The sequence below is a fragment of the Bactrocera neohumeralis genome, chromosome 3 (assembly GCF_024586455.1).
Source record: "Bactrocera neohumeralis isolate Rockhampton chromosome 3, APGP_CSIRO_Bneo_wtdbg2-racon-allhic-juicebox.fasta_v2, whole genome shotgun sequence".
Taxonomy (NCBI): domain Eukaryota; kingdom Metazoa; phylum Arthropoda; class Insecta; order Diptera; family Tephritidae; genus Bactrocera; species Bactrocera neohumeralis.
In genome coordinates this window covers 68,449,299-68,469,313 of record NC_065920.1, presented here as the reverse complement: position 1 = coordinate 68,469,313, position 20,015 = coordinate 68,449,299, and the positions used below count along the sequence as shown (strand labels likewise).

The 20,015-nt window shown below is 32.6% G+C and overlaps 1 long non-coding RNA gene across 9 annotated transcripts in view; it reads right to left on the bottom strand.

Annotated features, from left to right (window-relative positions):
• Positions 1–20,015, bottom strand: part of LOC126753590 (uncharacterized) — a 51,970-nt gene that overhangs the window by 17,756 nt on the left and 14,199 nt on the right. For 6 of the 9 annotated variants that reach the window (XR_007666180.1, XR_007666179.1, XR_007666185.1 and 3 more), the window contains one exon: positions 2,318–3,092. The exons of the other annotated variants lie outside the window; for them this stretch is intronic. This is a non-coding gene — a long non-coding RNA (uncharacterized LOC126753590). The remainder of the gene's footprint in view (positions 1–2,317; positions 3,093–20,015) is intronic. 9 annotated transcript variants of the gene reach the window in all.

Here is a 20,015-nt window from a genome sequence, read left to right as displayed (position 1 = left end):
CAAAATGGTACATGTTTGTTTATTTATTTATTAGTATAGTACTCGCACTACTATGAACATACATTTCTCTTTTCTCTCTTTCTTTACCTGTCCTACTTATCCTCTCATATCTCGTTTTCTCATTTGATAATTTCCATACTTGTTAATTGCTCTTTCCTATAATATTTTCTTACACTCTTTCTCTAAATAACAATAGCAACAAAAAAACATTACACTCATTAGTTTTAAGCTCGCATGCATTATGTTAACTTCCTAGTTGTAAGAATTGGAAATTGAATTTAAATAATAAAGTTACATTCGAAATTAACGGACAAAAACTAAGTTGAAGTTTGATTAGAAATATGAAAAGACTCTTTCGACCCAATATTATATACTTGGAGGTATGGCAATAATCAAAACAGATTTTTACTTTCGGTACACAATTTTGATAACTCACACTTCGACCGATATTTTCAAGTTATTGTTCACTAATGAAAATCATTATATTTAGTATAAAGGAACTATGGTTATTCCATGGACTTATTATATCAAACTGCAATATGTAATAGATAATGCGTTCACTTGCGATACATTACAGAATGAATGTATACGGTATAAAATCAAATGGTGGCACGAAAAATGAAATAAATGGAGTCTAAGGGAAGTACTGAACCGATTTGTATCCCTTTTTATTACCATTCTTAATTGTTATCATAAAGAGATGATCACTTAATTTCAGTAACATATGGTATGTTATAGATGGATCGGTATTTTCAGGCTAAGGTAATTTTTGGGTTTGAAAGCCTGATGTTTTGTAACTAGGGGCTAGAAATCCGTTTTCCAACATTTTCTGACGAGAAGTACCAGACCTAAGAAACATTATTTGGTCTAAGTTTGATTTCAATAGTTTTATTGATGTTTTATATAAAGAGACTCTATCACTTAATATCGAATATATATATTTAAAATTGTGATATATAAGAAGTATTCCACCAATATTCAAACTGCAATATAATGATGGGAAAGAAATATTATGGCAGTTCTAAAGAAATTGTCAAAAAGAGAGCGCTATTATATCAAAATTTGAACCGATTAGTAAAGATATATGACATTCTTTGCTTGCATCATCTGTTGTACCGAGAGACATAACGATATCAGACAACTCAACTTGCCATCCTGATCAGTATGATTATTGATCGCAATTAGTTTTATATGTAATTAACTGCCGTTATCTCTTGCGCACATTTCCTGCATTATCAAGACTATGTACGCTTTAAGCATCTGGGATCCCCACAGCATGATACACTAGAGGAATCATTGACAGTGAGGTCGCAGAGTCTCTTCAAAATTCGCGTCAAGCACAAGCATCATAAACGATGACTTGTCCGCTTGGACTTAGCAACTTAACTCCATCTGGGATCGTAAAGGAACAAACTGGTCTATCTGTGCTTATTCACCTACCATATTAACATAAACTAATCTAACATATTTGCATCATCTATGTTCAACTTATCAAAGTCTAGAACTATATTATAGACATTTTTAAAATTTATTTTAAGCCAAATTCACAAACTAGTGTTGCTGACAGAAATTTACAACCCGCCCGAAGTATTCAATTTACTTTCTTCTACCATTCCAATTTTTACACAGACATGCTAGTGGGTCGTTGCTGCGAAACCCGCGAATCCGCCTAGCAAACTACCAAATTTTGATACCAAACAAACTACATATATGTATGTATGTATAGGCTGGTGAGTTGAATGAATTGAATGCAATTGATTTCTTTGTGTTCCGGTTTGTTTTTGTTGTTGCTTTTGCATCGACAATGCGTCTTTAGAACTTCAGCCGTGAGTCACAAACTTTTCTTTCGCCGATTGCGTTAAAGAGCTCTAAACTTGTCTGGTGAAAATAGCTGAACATAAGCTGTCTGATGGTTCGTGAAATGCCATTGCAGACAAAAAAGAGTGGTATGTTTAATACGTTTAATATATAAAAAATGTAACATGTTTAATATATAAATACTCGACCCATGAGAAGTTTATAAAAATCGACTCTTCCAATTTTTTTAACACTAGGAACGAGGGTTTGTATGACAAGATATTATGAAATTTTCTTTAAAGTGCAAGTTTTTGAACAAATTGATTCTTATTAATCTAAAGCAAAGTTTTATGCTAATGGAAAAATAATTAAATTTATTAAAGTTCAAAAATCTATTTTTGAAAGAAGTTTTATAAAAGGGGAATAACTTATCAGATGAAAAGGGTGTGGCTCTTAGATTTTTTTCTATCAAAATAGTCTATGTACATCAATTATTAAATTATTTAAGATTATAATTTACCTCATCGTCGTAATTATCGCCTTCCGCCATATTCGCCACCTAGTCTTCGGGTATTTAAAATAAATTTCCAAAAATCTTCAGAAGCACACGGTAAGAACTGTTAGCTTTTTGCTGAGTTGGTCAGTGTTATATTTGAAATCCGGTTTACTGGCTTAGCAGCTCTTAATCTTGTCTGTGCTGCTGTGTTTTACATTCATTTGGCTTCGTTACTTGACTTGATTCTCGAAAGTAACTTGTAGTTAATGTTGCCTCTATGATCATTGTATTTAGTGCTTGTAATGCTGTTTTAAAAATTTTATAATACTTTTTTCTCAGCTATTCCTTTTTAAAGCCTGCGTGTAGGTATAGGAGTTGGCTTTCTAAAATCCTCTCTGCTTGTTGCTCCAAATTCGTGGCTTGTTTTTGTGTTTAATTTCATTTATAATATATTGTTGCTGTTGTTATTGTTATTAAAAATACTTTTCTTGTCTGTGCATATTCGCCGTCTGCCGCATTATTTTTGCCGCTATTTCTTCTTTATTATTTTTCAGAATATCTCTTTATCACACTGCCATTGTAACTACATTTGTAATCCTTCGTAATTAACTTTCCCAGCAGTTTAATAAATATCTGTAGCGCCCGGATCGCTGTAGGATTTTCTCTTATTTTGCAGTCCCGTTTTGTGATTCAATGTTTTCACACAGCCCCCTTATATAGCATTTACTTATTATTTGCATAAGCTCTGCATACTTTTTAGCGCCGTCATTATAAGTTCTCAGCATTAATATTGTGCCAACTGCATGAAAAATAGAAGAAAAAAGAGTAACTCATTAGCAGTTTCTAAAGTGGCTCCATAAGCTTGAATTTCTGTCCATGTATGTGTATGCTGTGTGCAGTGGACGTGCTGTGGTAATTACTTCGTGTGTGTAAATTTTTTCTTGTAACGATTTGCATAAATTGTTCCCGAATTCATTTGTTCTTAGTTGTCATGTTATTGGTGTTGTTATATTTGTACCTACACATATATTTAATATGTTGTTAGTTGGCTGGTTGTATTTGTCTGTGGCTTACATGCGACAATAATATTTTTAGAGAATGTTTGCTTTTTTTGTTGGCGAAAGAGATTAGCGTAATACGCTCATGGGTCGGTATGAAAGATATTCAGAAGCATTTGAATACACAAAAAGTGAGAATTATATATTATATTATTTTTATATATAATTTTGAAAGGAAAAAAATAAAAAAATAGATATCGTCACTTAAAATACAAAACAGCGTATCATCAAAAAATGGAAATGGAGTTTTTATTGCCTACTATTCACTACATCATATTATACAGCTTCCGCTGCTAAATATAATCAATATATAACCATTTATATAACCAACATATAACCATTTTATAACCAATAAATAACCATTTATGTACCCAATATATAATCATTTTATAACCCAAACTCAAATTTTGTTTCAATATGAGTGGTTTCTGTTATATCGTTTTTCCTTCGTCTGTAAACTTATGAAAAGCGAGGTTTCGTTATGTTTCATTTAAGGTATTTATTCTTATTTATTACAAGTTAGATATTTTGAGTGTTTCAATGCCACCCTTAAATGAATTTCTTCAGCTCAGTTGCCCTTAAGGCGCATTTGGCGCCTATCATTAAACTTTAGCATTCACAGGAAATCCGTTAATGCCAGAAAACCAAAAACAAAGCTCTTGGCCTTTTGGTTCTTAGGAAGAGTAGACGTTAACGCTAAGTCTAATTAGTCCCGTCCAACATACATCATCTTTCTGTGATCACTCCGGTCACTTTCAGAACTTTTCAAATAATAATTTTACGATTAACGATTTCAACGCAGTCTGCCTAAAATCATAAACGAAACTTTAATCGAAGGAAGATGTCACTCAAAACCTAAGCTTTAAGTTTTCTCTTTACTTTGAGACCATCTGAATTATCTCTCGTATGCTCGAGAAGACTCATCATATGTAATCATAGACTATGCCGTTGCTTTACAATATTCTCAGAATGCTTTATGATGCTTTTCTAATTCAATCTGATCAAAGTCCCATTAACCGAAATATTGTCAAATATACGCAGTAAGTTCCTGAAGGCTCATGATATCTAATCGTAAATACTTCTGTCATTTTAGGAGACTTTAAAAATGCTTTATCACTAATTATAAATTCAACAGGAACAAATCCAACTACAGCACTTTAATCGAAAGATTGTCATATATCAATTAATCTCTGACTATTTTCAATCCAAGCATTTTCCTTGAAACTTCTGCCCCTTTAATGAATTATATTTCATATTGTTATATTCTCAAAGGAAAATTTTGAACTTAGAAAAAGCAATTTTTTCATTAAGCGCTTAAATTATTCTCCAAGAATACCAAAAAAATTAAAGACAACATCTAAATGAGTATCAAAATATTCCATTGGTCTAAATTTCTAAAACCAACATAGTAGAACTAATATTAATTATCGTTAATGCCTCTGAAATCCAACATATCAAAAATTATTGAATAAAATTTATACCACATATGTACATATGTATATATTTCCTACTAGCTATTCGCCATTTCACTCTTTGGTTACCATTTACGCTTTGGCAAGCCTTTATTTAATGTCATTTTTAAACACTCACATTGTGGGCTTTGCTCACTCTTCTTCCTCAAATAACGCAGTAATCCTTTCTGCCGGGCAATTTATTCGGTGTGTGTGTTGGACAAGTGTTTGGTTTGCTTTTGTGATTCCTTAGTTTCACACAGTACTTTTGTGCTTCTATTTTTTCGCTTAATTACTGCGCTTAAGTGAGAGTACATGTTCATTTTCATAGATTTTGTAAGTGGTCATTAGTATGGATGCATATGTAGTTAGGCATTTTTTTGTTCCGTACCAAGTTGTGATAAGACTTTCATTATTAAAAATATTTATTAGAAGTACTATTTATGGTAGAGAGAAAATTTGCTTCCTCCGATTATTTAAGATTGAAGCTCTTGCATGAAGTTAATATTGGTGATATTTTGAGAGATTACTGCACGTCACAAAGGTTGTCACACTTCAGACTTGGCGTCAGCGCTCGCAAAAATTACTCTGCTTCTTTCATTTAATATACAAAACCGGTTCGTTTATACTTTTTGCAAGCATTGATAATGAAATCTGATCGTTATTTAAAATAAAAAAACTCATTATTTTCCGGAGAGATATTTATACTTTTTATGGTATTAAAAAAGCTCACCTCTTTTTTAACAGGTTTCTGGGATATACTAAGATCAACTGGGTTTAGGAAATTTTCTCTGGCCCTACCGATTAGAACCCAAAACCAAATTCGTTATATTTTTTTGGCTGGATTGTGAATGAAATCTTATTCTTAAGCGAAGAGTATAAATAATTTCAAGAAAGTTGTCAATAATTTTAAGGTCTGTCAAAAACTGACTTCATCCCAATGGGTATCTACAATATACTAAATCTGAGATACTGTCTTTAAAAAAGAATTATCAAAATATCGCATCTTTAAGCTATCTAATTCTCATTCTGTATACCATAATTCGGCTATTACTGATCGTAATTCAGAAGAACTCAGGTCAACTTATTTATAATCTTGCAGTTCTCTTTACTTTTTTTTCTAAAACTCGATGATTTTGAGTGATATTTCCATATGCTGTTCTGACTCGTTTTTGGCGGAACTGGCGGAACTGCTACGAGTGAATGCTTAGTTAGATGGGACATTTTAATGAAGATCTGTTAGGCGTAGTTAGTTGGAAAAATGCTAAAAAATAGGCAATGGAAATTTTCATTTTAGAACTTTCGATTGAAAGCATAGAAACTGTAAGCGAAAAATGCAATTAGTTATGCACAATCAAACGCTTTACCGACACATCATGGTGAGCGTGCACCAATTAGATTTAAAATTGCCTGAATAATTGTTTACAAATTTATCACGCTAATATTATTAGTATATATTTATTGCTTAATCCTTCTTGACTATAATTAAATTTCCACTTTCTGCAAATAAGTTCTGCCCTTAGGTGTGGCAAAGGAGAAAATTAATAAGTGCACCAACTCGCAATGGTTACGATAACGCGGCGAATGACTCTTTCCCGCACACATTTACACACAATTGTGTATAGCAGGATATCCTTGGCCGCAACTGTGTTCGCTGTGTCGTGCATAGTCCATCCCTTCGGTGACATGAAAATGGACGCTTAAACCCCTACGGTTATACACAGTGACTCGCAGATCGTGTGCATTGAAGCGTGAAAAGGCCGTTTTTGTGCGCTCGGCTGGCGCAGTTGGCAGGACAGCAATGAAAACAAAATTTTCGCTACTCACAGATTCACCCGTATGCAAGCGGCGATAAAATATTAAAAACTTTTGTTGTCAAAATGTGCTTTTCCGCCACTCCGCGTTCACGTGAAAGATGTGTCTTTACTTATTCATAAATTTTTTTCTTTGCATATTTTTTAAAGATTTATTTCGATTTCCTTTTTTAATGCTTTTTACATTTCTTGCTAATTTTGTCACTTTTTTTCCTTGAATTCCCCCCATATTTATTATCATCGCCGCTCAGGCGCATATATAGTTAAGTCAAAGAACGTCCTCTGGTTATGTGTTGTCTCTTCCGCTGCATTTCATTTGCATAGCATACTTTTGGGGCGCTGGCGTATTGTGTCTAACTTTCTGCTGTAATTTTTATTTATTTTAATTTTTGGCAATCTTATTTGATGGCATTTGATTAATTGCGAGATTTTCTCATGGTCACATGTTCACTATTTTAATTTCAGCACAAAAGATTTAAATATAATGTGAGGTTAGAGTAATATTTTATTTAAAGTTATTGTAACAAGGCTTCAAATAGTCTGAATATATATGATATGTACAACCCTTAGGAAAACAGTAGTACTCTGTAGCAACATGTTGCTGGAGTATAAAAATTAATAGTATAATGGAAAACAAAACTTCACCTTAATTTAGAACTTTAGAATTTGTCGTTCAATAATAAACTCATTAAATTTTCATCAAATTTCTCTCAGTATGAAACCGAATTATGATTATATTAAGCGTCTAAAATTATGTACATGATTTTTCCAGGTATAATTTGAATAGTATTGGCATACAACTGTGACCAAATTGAAAGATGAATTTTAATTTATACTTCGCGTGTTTTTCGAAATTTTTTTTTCTGTAAATTTTTAGTACTGTTAGTGACATTTATGCTAAATTTCATGTCAAAATATTCCTTAGAATAAAATAATAATATAATACGCGTCATTTTGTGAGGCTATAAAAGTGAATTCTTCGATTTTACTGTGACTGAATTTCTTGAACCAAGAAGTGCGATAATGCACTATCTCATACTGCATTGGTTATTCGTGATCATTTCGCCACATTTTCATCTAATATCATCTAATATCTAATATCTAACCACCACATTCACCTGATTTACCTTCGTGTAACTCCTGGCTATTCAGCAAATTCACATGACCACTCCGAGGACACCGGATATAAAAGCTGAATCGAAGATAGCCATCACAATGGAGGATCTTTCTAAGTGCTATGATGACTAGAAAATTTGTTGGCATAAGTGTATTGCAGCAGGAGGGGATTACTTTGAAGGAGATGAAATGGACAAAACTCGCAGTAGTATAGTAAATTCTTCACTTTCATTTTTCCGATATGTTTGGTCGGGCATCTCTTTCCATTTGTAACTCAAGGTTTGATGTTTGAGATTAATGCACGGTACTACAACTCTAAGTGCCTACTCCAAAAGGCTTTTATATTTTGTCAATATTCATTCCGACGTTAAAGAAAAAACTTCTTTCTCAGTAGTAGTCACAAACTCAACCTCATATCAATTAAAAGGGCTTTTGAAGGTGCGGTATTTACTAACTCAATCACAAAATTTAGGCTATGCTGTACCAAATGCATTAAATTTTCTTCAAGGTTAGCCTTTTCTTGTCAGCAATCATGCCTAAGCACACAACTTTAAATATACGAGTTTCCCCTTCAGAAAAAGTTTTCATGTATGTCCTGAAGGTCCAAATGCTTCAGATTTGCTATCGAATCCTTACAAAAGACCTAATTGTACTCAGAACTATCGATCAATGACAGACGGATAGAAAGTTAGGGACCCGGATTTCAATTTATATATAACCCTAGATCTATCTCGATTAGTTTTAGGTTAGGTTAACAAAACTATATTCTGTAGCAACAGATTTCAAAAGTATAAAAATAAGCGAGAAACTCTGAAGTGCTTAATAAAATATTTTCGAAACTGTTTTTGGTTATAAAATTTGAAATAAATCATTATTAAAATATTTTTTTAAGAATCTTTATTCATTCAAACAGCCAGCTCTTCATATCTCCTTTATCTCTTCATTCACGCTTAATTTATAACCATAAGTTGCACTTGAAATTCCACGAACCGCAGCACCGCAACATTGCGTTATTCAATGTAACTGATGATGTAAATGTATTAACAGTTATAACAACAAACAAGTAAACAAACAACAATGAACGCTTAAATGCCCAGCCGATTGTTCCACTCAATGCGAACGCGAATGCGAATGAAGAATGAATGCAAAGATAAAAATCATCACAGTCGTACGAAATTCCGTTACTGCAATTGTTTGTTGTTTCTGTCACATTTACAATTGTCCTCGCGCTCGAATATTTCCAACTTTTACCGCAAACAAATAGCAGGCAAATGAAAGTAGCGAATATGCAGGGAGTCTAGTAACAGCTTGAGGAAACCACGTCGTCGAGCCCAGCAATCAATCTGTTATGTGGGCAACATTTGGCGGTTGTTTGGTGGCCAATGCAAAGGTGGTGGGAAACGGTACCAAATTGGCAACACTTGGATGTTGAAATTGTGTAAATATGGTAAAATTTACTTAAGTATATATCCACGGAGCACTTTAAGGAAATAAAGAACATTTTGGAAAAAAATTTGAAACATTTTAGATATCGATTTAAATTTTGCACACGTCGTTCTGAATTTTTTAATTGATTTGAGTAATAGTTTCAGAGATACAGCCCTGAGAACTTGTGCGCTCGAGGCTAGCTAGGCCAACTGCCTTCTTTAAACGCGTTTTTCTCAAAATTGTGTCTTTAAAGTCGCTTGCCTAGATTTCTCGAAAACTACTTAACCGATCTTCATGAAATTTTACACAAGTCTTTGAGATAGAGCTCTTAAAGATTTGCATGAAAAACTTTTTTTTCGATTGCAGTTATTTGAAAAAAAAAAAAAAATGTCGTTGAAAATTTCATTTTTTTTTTGTAAAAATGTCTGCCAAAAATCCAATTGCCGTTTTTTTCCTTCGTCCAAGTTCTAAATTATGGTTTTAACTAAAACACGTACTTTTTCACTTAAGATAATCCAGTAAGGAGTTATCCGGTCAACACGGGCGAATCTTTTGTCCGAGGGGTCAGCGGAAATAGCGAAGCAGTGGCGTAGTTTAAATCTTTTTTCCAAAAATTTCAGATTTTCTTTGATACACTGTTATCTTAATATTATGTTTACAATAATAAAAAATTCTAATAAAATATTTCAATTTTTTATATGAGAAAAAGATTGTTGAAATAAGGCTGTTTTTTACCCAAGGAAACCCATGTAACGCCTTAAGCGAACATCTCTGTTATGAAAAGTAAAAAATGTGCACTAAATTTGTATAATTAATAATACATAATGTTTTACTTAAAGTCCTTGTAAGCAATATTGAGTTGCTTCTAATTTATAAAGCTTTTTATACATGCTCCGAATACTGCTGTTTATATTTTACCAAATTTCTTAAGGTGGAGTCATAGAACCTTTAAAAGATATCTCGTGATGAGTTTCTTTAACATGCTTCTGTCCAGATCGTCATATAGACAATGCATAGGTTTTCCAATGTTGATCACGTTTCGAGTATTAGCCGTACACTATTCTTGGCAATCTCGTCAACTATTGCATTGCCTTTGCTGTCCTTGTGGCCTGGTACCCAGTAGAAGTGAGGTTGCTTACTTCTGGCAACACCTTCCACTGCTGTTCTCCTTCTAGTCGATATGCGTTACGCGATTACTGTCTTGATTGCTAATTGGCTGTCTACGTAGATGTTGACTCTGGAATTGCCTGCTGGTGCATTATAGGCTAGCTCCGCGGCTTTCACAATAGCAAAGACCTCAGCTTGAAATATACTACAGTGATCCGCCAACTTTAAAGTCTGCCTAATTTCTAATTTTGGATAGTATATACCCGCATCAAATTGATTCTCCATTTTCGAGTCTTTCGTATAAATATTTAGAAATTGCTTTATTAATTCTTAAAATTTTTTTTTTTTTTTTTTGATTTTTTTCTGTTAGCACCTGAGTGCCGCTACAATCTTTCAGTTCACTGCAAATTAAACAAATTAGCTTCCGAAATTACTTTAGTCGGAAAATTTTGTGTTTGTCAAAACTTTCTGACATCTGTCAACCGAAAAGTCATCTTAGTCGCAAATTATCAATTCAGTGGTAGTTTTTTTTCCAATTTCCATAATTGTTTTTTAACCCACATCAATTGTCGGTAAATTGATGAAGCTGTCGAAGAAACTTTTTCAATTGACAGTATCAATCATTTTATATAAACAGAAATTATGAGCGAGGTAAAACAAAAGTTAGTAACGTTTAAATTGCAAAACGAATATCACATTCCCACATTATTTCTTCTCAAATCGCTTTATAATATTAGCTTAAGTCACAAGTAGGTGTTGATATGTGATGTTGATATGAGGTATTTCTGCTATATCTATGCTTTTTTATAATATAAAACAAACTTTGTGTGGAGTAACAAAAAAAAAGACAGGTGGTCCGCTGCGTACTAGTTCGGAACTACAGACATTGTATGCACAGGGAAATATACGATTATTAACAAAATTTCCATTAATTATTTTCTATGAAGAAAATAAGTATTATTATATTGATAATTCAGTAAAATAATGTTAAAATTCAGTTCCATTTCCAATCTATAGTTACAATTGATCTGTACATGTACCATATAATATCGACTATTGACTACATGACCTATAATACAAATCGACAGCAGAATGCATTTAAAATGCATTTTCCTCACAAACACGCTCGTACACAATCACTATATATATTTGTGGAAGTCAAATATATAATAACTTGCGCATGCTGAGGCCATCAAGCAGACAATGCCTGTCTATAGCTGTCTACAATTTGGCATTATTTGAATGATTTACGTGTTGCTGTTGTTGTTATTTATATTTTATAGACACAATTTGGGTTGTTCGAATTTACTTGATATTGCATTCTGCAGCAGTAATTTTTGGCTACAGTCATAAAATGTAAATAAAACAATGAAAATTAATTACTCATACGCCCTGCTGCACGTCAGCTTTAGTGTGGTTAAGGGGCTATACCAGTGTGACGCATGAAAAATTAGGCGATTTTCGTGATTTTTTTTTCCTGAAAGTACTAGATTGAATGTTTCGACGTTCTATGGGCGTAATAAAGTATATTTTTAGCTATATTAAAATTGTTTTTTTTTACAAAATATTGAAAAATAACGGAGTTATGTGCTGGCTACGGAAGTGCCGAAAAAAAGTGCCTCAACTGCTGGCATGATTCCGGCGAATGAGTAGCTGAAACAAAAAAATTCAAAATAAACTTTGAAAAATATCAAAAATTAAGAAAATGGCGAAATTTTGAAAAAAAAAAATCCTTTTTTTACGAGAAAAATGGTCGTTTTTTTAATGCCAAATTGACAATTTTCAACCAATCAAAAAGATCGTCCATTGTATAGCAAGTGTATGCAACTATACCCAATTTTAATTTGAAGTCGATCGGTTAATTTTTCGTTGAGTTATGATGTCAGCAATTTTGAAAAATGTCGTTTCGAGAAAAACGCGTTTAAAGTTTCACTTATATATGTTTGCACCTCTGAGCGGTCGCTGTTTAGAACGCTGCCATTCAAAAACTATTTAAGAGACCTTGCCGATTTCACATGATATTTTTGAATATATAAACTAACGACAAAGCAAAAAAAAAATTTTTTTTGAAAGTGTCACACTGGTATAGCCCCTTAATGCGCATCTTTTGAATCGTTTTGAAGTACCGTTGTAGCTGAATGAAAAATAGTTTGTTTTTATATTTGTATAAAAGTAGTTCAAAAAGATAGTTATTTTTACACGACCGAGAAGGAATGCAATAAAGAAGTGCTATAGTTTTGGCCAGAGATGAAAGCAAGGCACAAAATATGTTTTTTATTTTAAATTCACTTTTTTAATTTATTTTAGTAGATTTTTTTAATGGAAAGTCAATGCATATATTGACTGCAAAATACAGACCTCTACAAACGCTGGCTATGCCTGCCTACAGCTGTTAATAGCTCACGTTGAATTGATTACGTGCAATTTGAAATTGCAGTAAAGACCATTAGGCGGTTGGACGCCTTCGAACAATTTACTGTAAACAATTAGGAAGAAATTAAAGCATAAGCAAAACGAAAAATGAGCGGAAAAATAGTGAATAGTAAAACTTAAATGCAGTCACATAACATACGAGAAATTTTAAAATTTTTCAAACATTTTTGTTCTACTCCTCTGCCTTCCTTACTATATAAAGTTTGAGGCCATATTTTTACTAAACATTTTCGAAACTTTATCTTCTTCAATAATTTTATTTTTTATGTAAAAAATTTAAAAATTATAGATTACATTTAAAAATGGTTCTATTTGAAAAGTCATCCTATAAAAAATATTTCTTTACAAAAATTATTATATCCTGAACTGGGTATATTAAGTTGGTTGTTTGTAACACCCAGAAAGAAGGATCGGAGACCTTATAAATGATCAGTATGTCGAGCTGAGTCGATTTAGCCATGTCCGTCTGTCTGTATGTCTGTATATATACGAACTAGTCCTTTCTCTTTAAGAAGCTGCTCATTTGTCGGAATGGCCGATATCGGACCACTTAACCTATAGCTGCCATACAAACTGAACGATCGGAATCAAATGCTTGCATGGGAAACTTCCTCATTTAACGATATATCTTCACGAAATTTGTTATGAGTTATTGTTTATAGAAATAATGTAAAATCAGAAGAAATTGTTCAGATCGGATTACTAAAGCATATAGCTGCCATACAAACCGAACGATCGGAATCAAGGGCTTCTATGGAAAACTTTCGCATTTGACGTGGTACCTTCACGAAATTTGGCATGGATTACTGCTTAAGGTAACAACAAAATATCCAAAAAATTGTTCAGATCGGATTACTATCGCATATAGCTTGCATACAAACTTAACACATAGTTACTAACAGAAATGCACCTGTCAAGGGTATTTAGCTTCGATGCCACCGAAGTTAACGTTTTTTCTCGTTTTTAATTAAGATTTTTTTGTCATCTCGTATTTTAATAAATTTTATGTTTACGTCTTTTTTTCAAAAAGTTTACAAAATTGGTGTGGATTTTATTATTATTATTTGTATTTATTTGTCGAAATGGTGTTTTTTTTTGTTTACTAAAATTCATTTCAATTCGATTTTCTAAAACTCACATTTTCTAATAACAGTTGGGTTCAAACTTCTTATTATTAATAATTTTTCCATTATCAGTAAAGGTTTTATTTTGCCGATTTTAAATTTTAATAGAAATTCAATTTTTTTTATGAAAATAACTTATTTCTTTAAAATTTTCTGCTCAAAATTTTTTCCAATTTTAAAGTTAAAAATAACTCATATTTATTTATTAACACTTTTTTTAATGTGAATTTAAACATTTGGAAAAAATTTCTTCATTTTTTTATATAATTTTTTTTTATTTTTAATTAAGATTTTTTGTCATGCTTTGTATTTTTTATTAAAATCTCATATTTCGAATGTATTATTATTCTAAAATTTTGTTGTAGCGGAGTATCTTCTTGATCTTGATGTGCTTGGAATGCCTTTGACATAAGTTATCTTTGGTATCGTCTCAGATATACTTGGTACATTCAGAAAAATTTACTAAGCTTTGGAAATATCTTTACTCTTACTTGATACACGCACACTCACATATTCCTATAAACCATCAGGGCAGCGCTGTTTAGCTGTGAAGCGTAAGCATAACAAATAATATAGTTCATCTTTATCTTGCATATAGCGCATAAACTCGTGTGCTTATTTATTATTGTTGCTGTTTTATGGATTTTGATCTGTTTATTTGCATTGGTTGTAAATTGTGGTTGAAATTAATGCCTCTGCTGTTTTTACAAGTAAAATTTTTGCAAATTCGCTTGTAGATAAATAAACATGTCTTCTTGGCGCATAACGTACATCCAAGTGTAAGAAATACACACCTTCACACATTTATATGCATATATTTCAAAAATAAATGTGCAAAACTATCAACACGCCTGAAAACTACATTACATTGTGGCACACACACATTCGCAAACATGCCACTCGCCTACTTTTACCCACACTACACATTTTCATACTCACCAAATTCTTGTTTTGCCTTTTCACTATGCCATTTTCACTTAATTTCTTTATGGCAGCTCACTGGCGTGCTCCATACGCCAATAAAAATCCAGTTTTGTAGTCTTCGTTGAGTGAAAGATTAATATTTATTATGCAAATATTAAAACGCCGACATTTACTGCTGATTTAAGTCGAAAATACGACTTTTATGGTTCAATAAAATTCTTATATTTTATTGTATATTTGTAAGCCATATGAATTATAAATAAATATTTATAATAAAAGATAGTAAAAAAAATTTTTTATAAACATTATAAATGTAAACATTTTTTAATTTAAGATTTTAAGAGAACTTTGAACACTTCTTTATAAAATGATCTACACGCCTTCTATTCTTCTGTTCTTATATTTATTGGTTGCTCGTTCTTCCACTCCCTAAGATTTGACGCATTGAATATAGCTTATATGTATGTCCCTCTTATGTGCCCTCTTCTATTCATTGCTTCATTATTGTTAAGCATATAAAAGCTTCAATTTGAAGACAAAAGGTTAATTAAGTTTATGTGAATTAATTTAATTAATAAAATTACTTTGACAAGGTCATAATTGCCTGTCGTTACAAGACTGCTGATACAAAAAATTTTTTTTTTTCTATTTTGGTCAGACCAGGGATCTTACTTAGCTACTGTACAGAAGTAGCGAATGTATTGGATTGTCCAAAAAGTCATTTCATATTTCTAATCAAACCAAATATGTACCATTTTGGTCGACCACTTTTTGCCATTTTTCCACTATAGACATTATCCTATCAGTGTAAAACTTTTCTAGTTTCTCGGCGAAAAACTGCGACAAGTAATTTTCACAGGCTTCTCTTGAAGACAACTTTACTCCATTAGGGGAGTTCTGCATTGAACGAAACAAATAGTAGTTCGATGGTGCAAAGTCAGAGATATATGGTGGATGCATCAAAATTTCCCAGCCAAGTTCTCCCAGTTTTGGAGCAGCTCATAGTCGACATTTTTTTTACAATCCCACCAAACGCTCAGCATAACCTTTCGAGGCGTCAATCTTGGCTTTGCGACGCTGGGCTATGATCACCACATTATTGCCGCACATTATTGTCGTGTTTGATCCACTTTTTGTCTCCTGTTACCATTCCGTTCAGAAACGGTTCGATTTCATTTCGTTTCAGCAAAGGATCGCAGATGTTAATTCGGTCCATTAAATTTTTCACAGACAGTTCATTTGGTACTCAAACATCGAACTTCTTTTTTTAGCCAGCCTTTTTTAAATGGTTCAAACCTTTTGATGATGAATTTCGACTTTTTCAACGATTGGTCGACTAGAGCGAAGGGCGTATCGAAATTTGCAGAACGAAAGCGAGTGAACCATTGTTGTGCTGCACGAACTGATACAGCATCGTCTCAGTAAACTTCAAAATTTCATTAATGGCTGGCGTGGCATTCTTCCATTTTTTATACAAAAATTTCTTCATTATTTTTACTCATTTTTGAACAGCGCACAGTGGTTGGTCTCGTATGGAATCAGCGGCCAGAAATACTTCCACTGCCTATATAAAAGTAAACTTTTGCCAAAGCTTTTTAAAATGTCCCTCTCCCATTTCCCACTCCCCCACCCCGCACTGGTAACAAATTTTAATTAATTATATTACATTAAAAAAAGTTGATAAACGAAAAAAGGAATTTTTTGAATATTATTTAACTAAATCAAAAAGTGATTTGAATAAAATTGATTTAATTTTGCATGATAGTTCTCTTTGACTGGTGATGAAAGGATATAAGCTCAAAAGTAAACGGTTTAGCAAGTCCTGATTTGTAGCGACCCGTTGAGTCTTTCGTGTATGATGAAGTCGATACATCTTAACATCCTTTATTGCTTAACTCAGCAGACTCTTCTGAGAGCTCTCCAATTAAAACTGTTGCATAGTGAAAGACAACGGGAGCGTGAATTAAAATTTTGTGGACTGACGAAGGAAGAAATTCCAGGTATATTTTGAAGTTAATTCCCTTGCAGGATCTAACGCAAATCTAGTGCATTTAGGGTTGATTGAACTGTTTCCTTTTGAAATTGAATTCGAACAGGACGGCAATAGCGAACGGACGTAGGTCTGCAGTTTTTCCAAATTTTTTTGTGCTCTTCATTATTTTACAATTGTATTATTAGTTGTAGAGGGACATATGTCGTGACAAATAAATTATTGTCTTCTAAAGTATTATTTCAAATTTCTGCTTATGTTCGCTCTACCCAGAAAAACTGCCAAATCCCCACATTTTCCTATTAGTAATAGGTAATTAGAGGACTCATTGCGTTCATTAATTACATTCGTGCCGCAGTGTGGTCCAATAATTTTTTTATCTCAACTTCAACATCAGATTAAGAGACCTTTATTTGTTTAGGATAACTGTTTTTCATTTAAAGTGTTATCATAGCAGGTTAAAAAGTTGATATCAAGTTTTTTATTAACGAAGCTTTTAATAAGTAGATACTGATACCTTATTAAATGTGCTTTGTATTTTGTATTTACCGTTAATTTTATTGGATTTTTAAGAAATAGCTTTCGTACAAACAGTAGTAAATTTCAAAATTTCATCTTTTTAATTTTGGCCTATCAAATCGACCAGTAGGCAGCGGTAACTTATTTTCAACTTCTCCGAATTTAATTTTTTTCAAATGAAGCTAAAATCTCACCTTTCCAACACTAAATGGTGTGACATAATGTGATTGCAGAGATAGAGATATACGACTGCAACGACATCTCTTAATAAACTGCGAACTGTTTCGACTACCCGATATCTAACCACTATTTAAGTTATTTCCTTCACTACGTTTAAATGGGTAGTTACTACCAGAAATATCTTATTGAGTTTATTGAAAAAATTAAGGATTGCACTGCAGCTAATAATAAGTGGTGCACATACCCGATGGAGAGTCGAAGCTAGAAAATGTTGGTTTTTTGCTCATTTCTGACATAAAGTAAATCAAAAATCAATTTAAAATTTCAAAAATGCGAACCTTCTTTTCTCAGCATTTGGATCGATATCAAATGTACAGACATTCGACTCGAGGTGTCTTCATTAATGCATACAATAATACAATTTGCTAACCTTGTTTGACATAATTCTTTTCTTTAAGCCGAATACCGAAATTCGAATTGGAAAAGTTTCACTTTCGAGTATTTTTAAAATTGAAGGCTAAAAACGGACGAATTTTAAATTTCACAAATTTTACGATAAAGAGTTCTTCTTTCGAGCATTTTTACAATAGAAAAGAAATGTCGGCTTTGATTTTATGAAATCAATCACCTTTATTAAGGTCTAGAATAACTGCTCTCTATAATGGCTCTTTTTCCGATCTGGACGTATGGCATTCAAATCTGGAGCAATGCGGCGAATTCAAATTTAAAAGCAATTCAAGCTTTGCAAAAAAAAGTTCTAGGCACCATAGTGGGGCTCCTTTCTTTGTGAAAAATGATCTCCACCAACGGGATGTAAAGTTATTCACTGTAAAGAAAACTATCGATCAATTTAACAGACATTACCTCTTGCGTTTGGAGTATCATGAAAATATATTTGCTATTCAACTGCTGGACAATAGTCAATGGACAGTGGCGTAGCTACAACTTCGGGCGCCCGGGGCCAAGGGTGTTCTGCCGCCCCCCTTTATCTACCTACCTACAAGTTTCATGAGGTGGTTCGAACAAAAGTGAATTTTTCCAAAATATCTTCGATATTAAGTATATAAAATTTAGGAACTAGAAGCCACGCAAATTCTGAAGTTCCAAAATTCTCACAATATGGTTTTTGAGGAAATTGATAGTAAATTTTCAAGACATCTTATTAAAAGACATAGAAAAAACTCATTTTCGCCCTATATCTTGTACACTTTTGACACAATTTGCAGGAATTTTTGCCCGAATTGGAGTTTTTAAATATCATTTTTGAAAATTTGGAGAAATAAAAGTATTTGTTACATTCAAAGCATAGGGTAACTGTGAGAGTGACACGTCGCTAGACAAAACTAGAAATGCATCTTTAAATTCTATCACTATTTTTAAGAAAGATGTAAGCCAAAAGATATAAGACAAATTCAAAGACTGAAGAGTATTCGAGTAAAAATTTATATTTTTCATTGTTATTCAGATTATTTCATTGTGAGTGTACAACTCTTTATCTTTTATAATAAATTTTGTAAAAAAATTTGTTGAAGTTTTTTTCTGAATATTAAAAAACAGCGAAGATTGTTTTGCCGCCCCCCAAGACGTTGCGCCCGGGGCGACGGCCCCCTTTTATTGATATGCTATGCGTATAGTGAAGCGAAAGAGGATATGCAACTATTATTCGAAATTATTTATTCTTAATGCTCTCTTTCTCTCCTTCGTTTTTTAAGTAAGTTCTTATAAGAACTACACATCATAGTTTGCAGACTTTATTTTGATTGTCTGCACTGCTAAGCACTATGTGCTTAATGGTGCATTCTAAGTAATTTGTTCTTTAACCATTACACATTGTGAAATGGGAGCGTCAAACGTGGAACGCTGTTAGGTAATGCAAAAAATAATAGTAAAACTTTCTTGAATATTTTAGTATCTAAACATTCACATACAACAAATACACTCCATAAAAGCAACTATTAGTTCTTCATTGTTACTGCATTCCAATATCATACATACATGTGCATATATATGTCTTTTAATGTCTGATTTATTGCGCGACTCGCGATGTTTGATCGTTTAATGGCAATGACGTGTTGACATGCGAGAATTCCGTTGACATATTGCACTGACACGCACATCTTCACATATGTATATAACTCTCTCTCTGCGATTTATACTACTTTTTCATACTAGAATTAAAGCAATTAAGTTTGAGATACTTAATTTAACTCAAGTTGACCAACGTTATTGGCAGTTGTATTAAGAGTTTACAATTGCAATTATTACCAGATAATTAAGTGCGAATTAAAAGTATTGCGAGGGTTGATGGAAACTGATAGTTATTGCTATTTTAGTACATTTTAGTACAACTTGAAGGCACCGTGGTAGTAGTTTCAATTTTGACAGCGGCGACTGACTGGATGACAGCTCATTTCATTAATTAAAATCAATTTGTGAAAAAGAGTATGATATGGTAATGCTTCTGATAATTCATGTGGTAATGTGTAGGTTTCATATGTTTTTTTTTATTTTGGGAAGCTAATGCAAAACACCAGAACTTGATTTTGATAGACCAGCTTGTATGGTAGCTATCATAGCT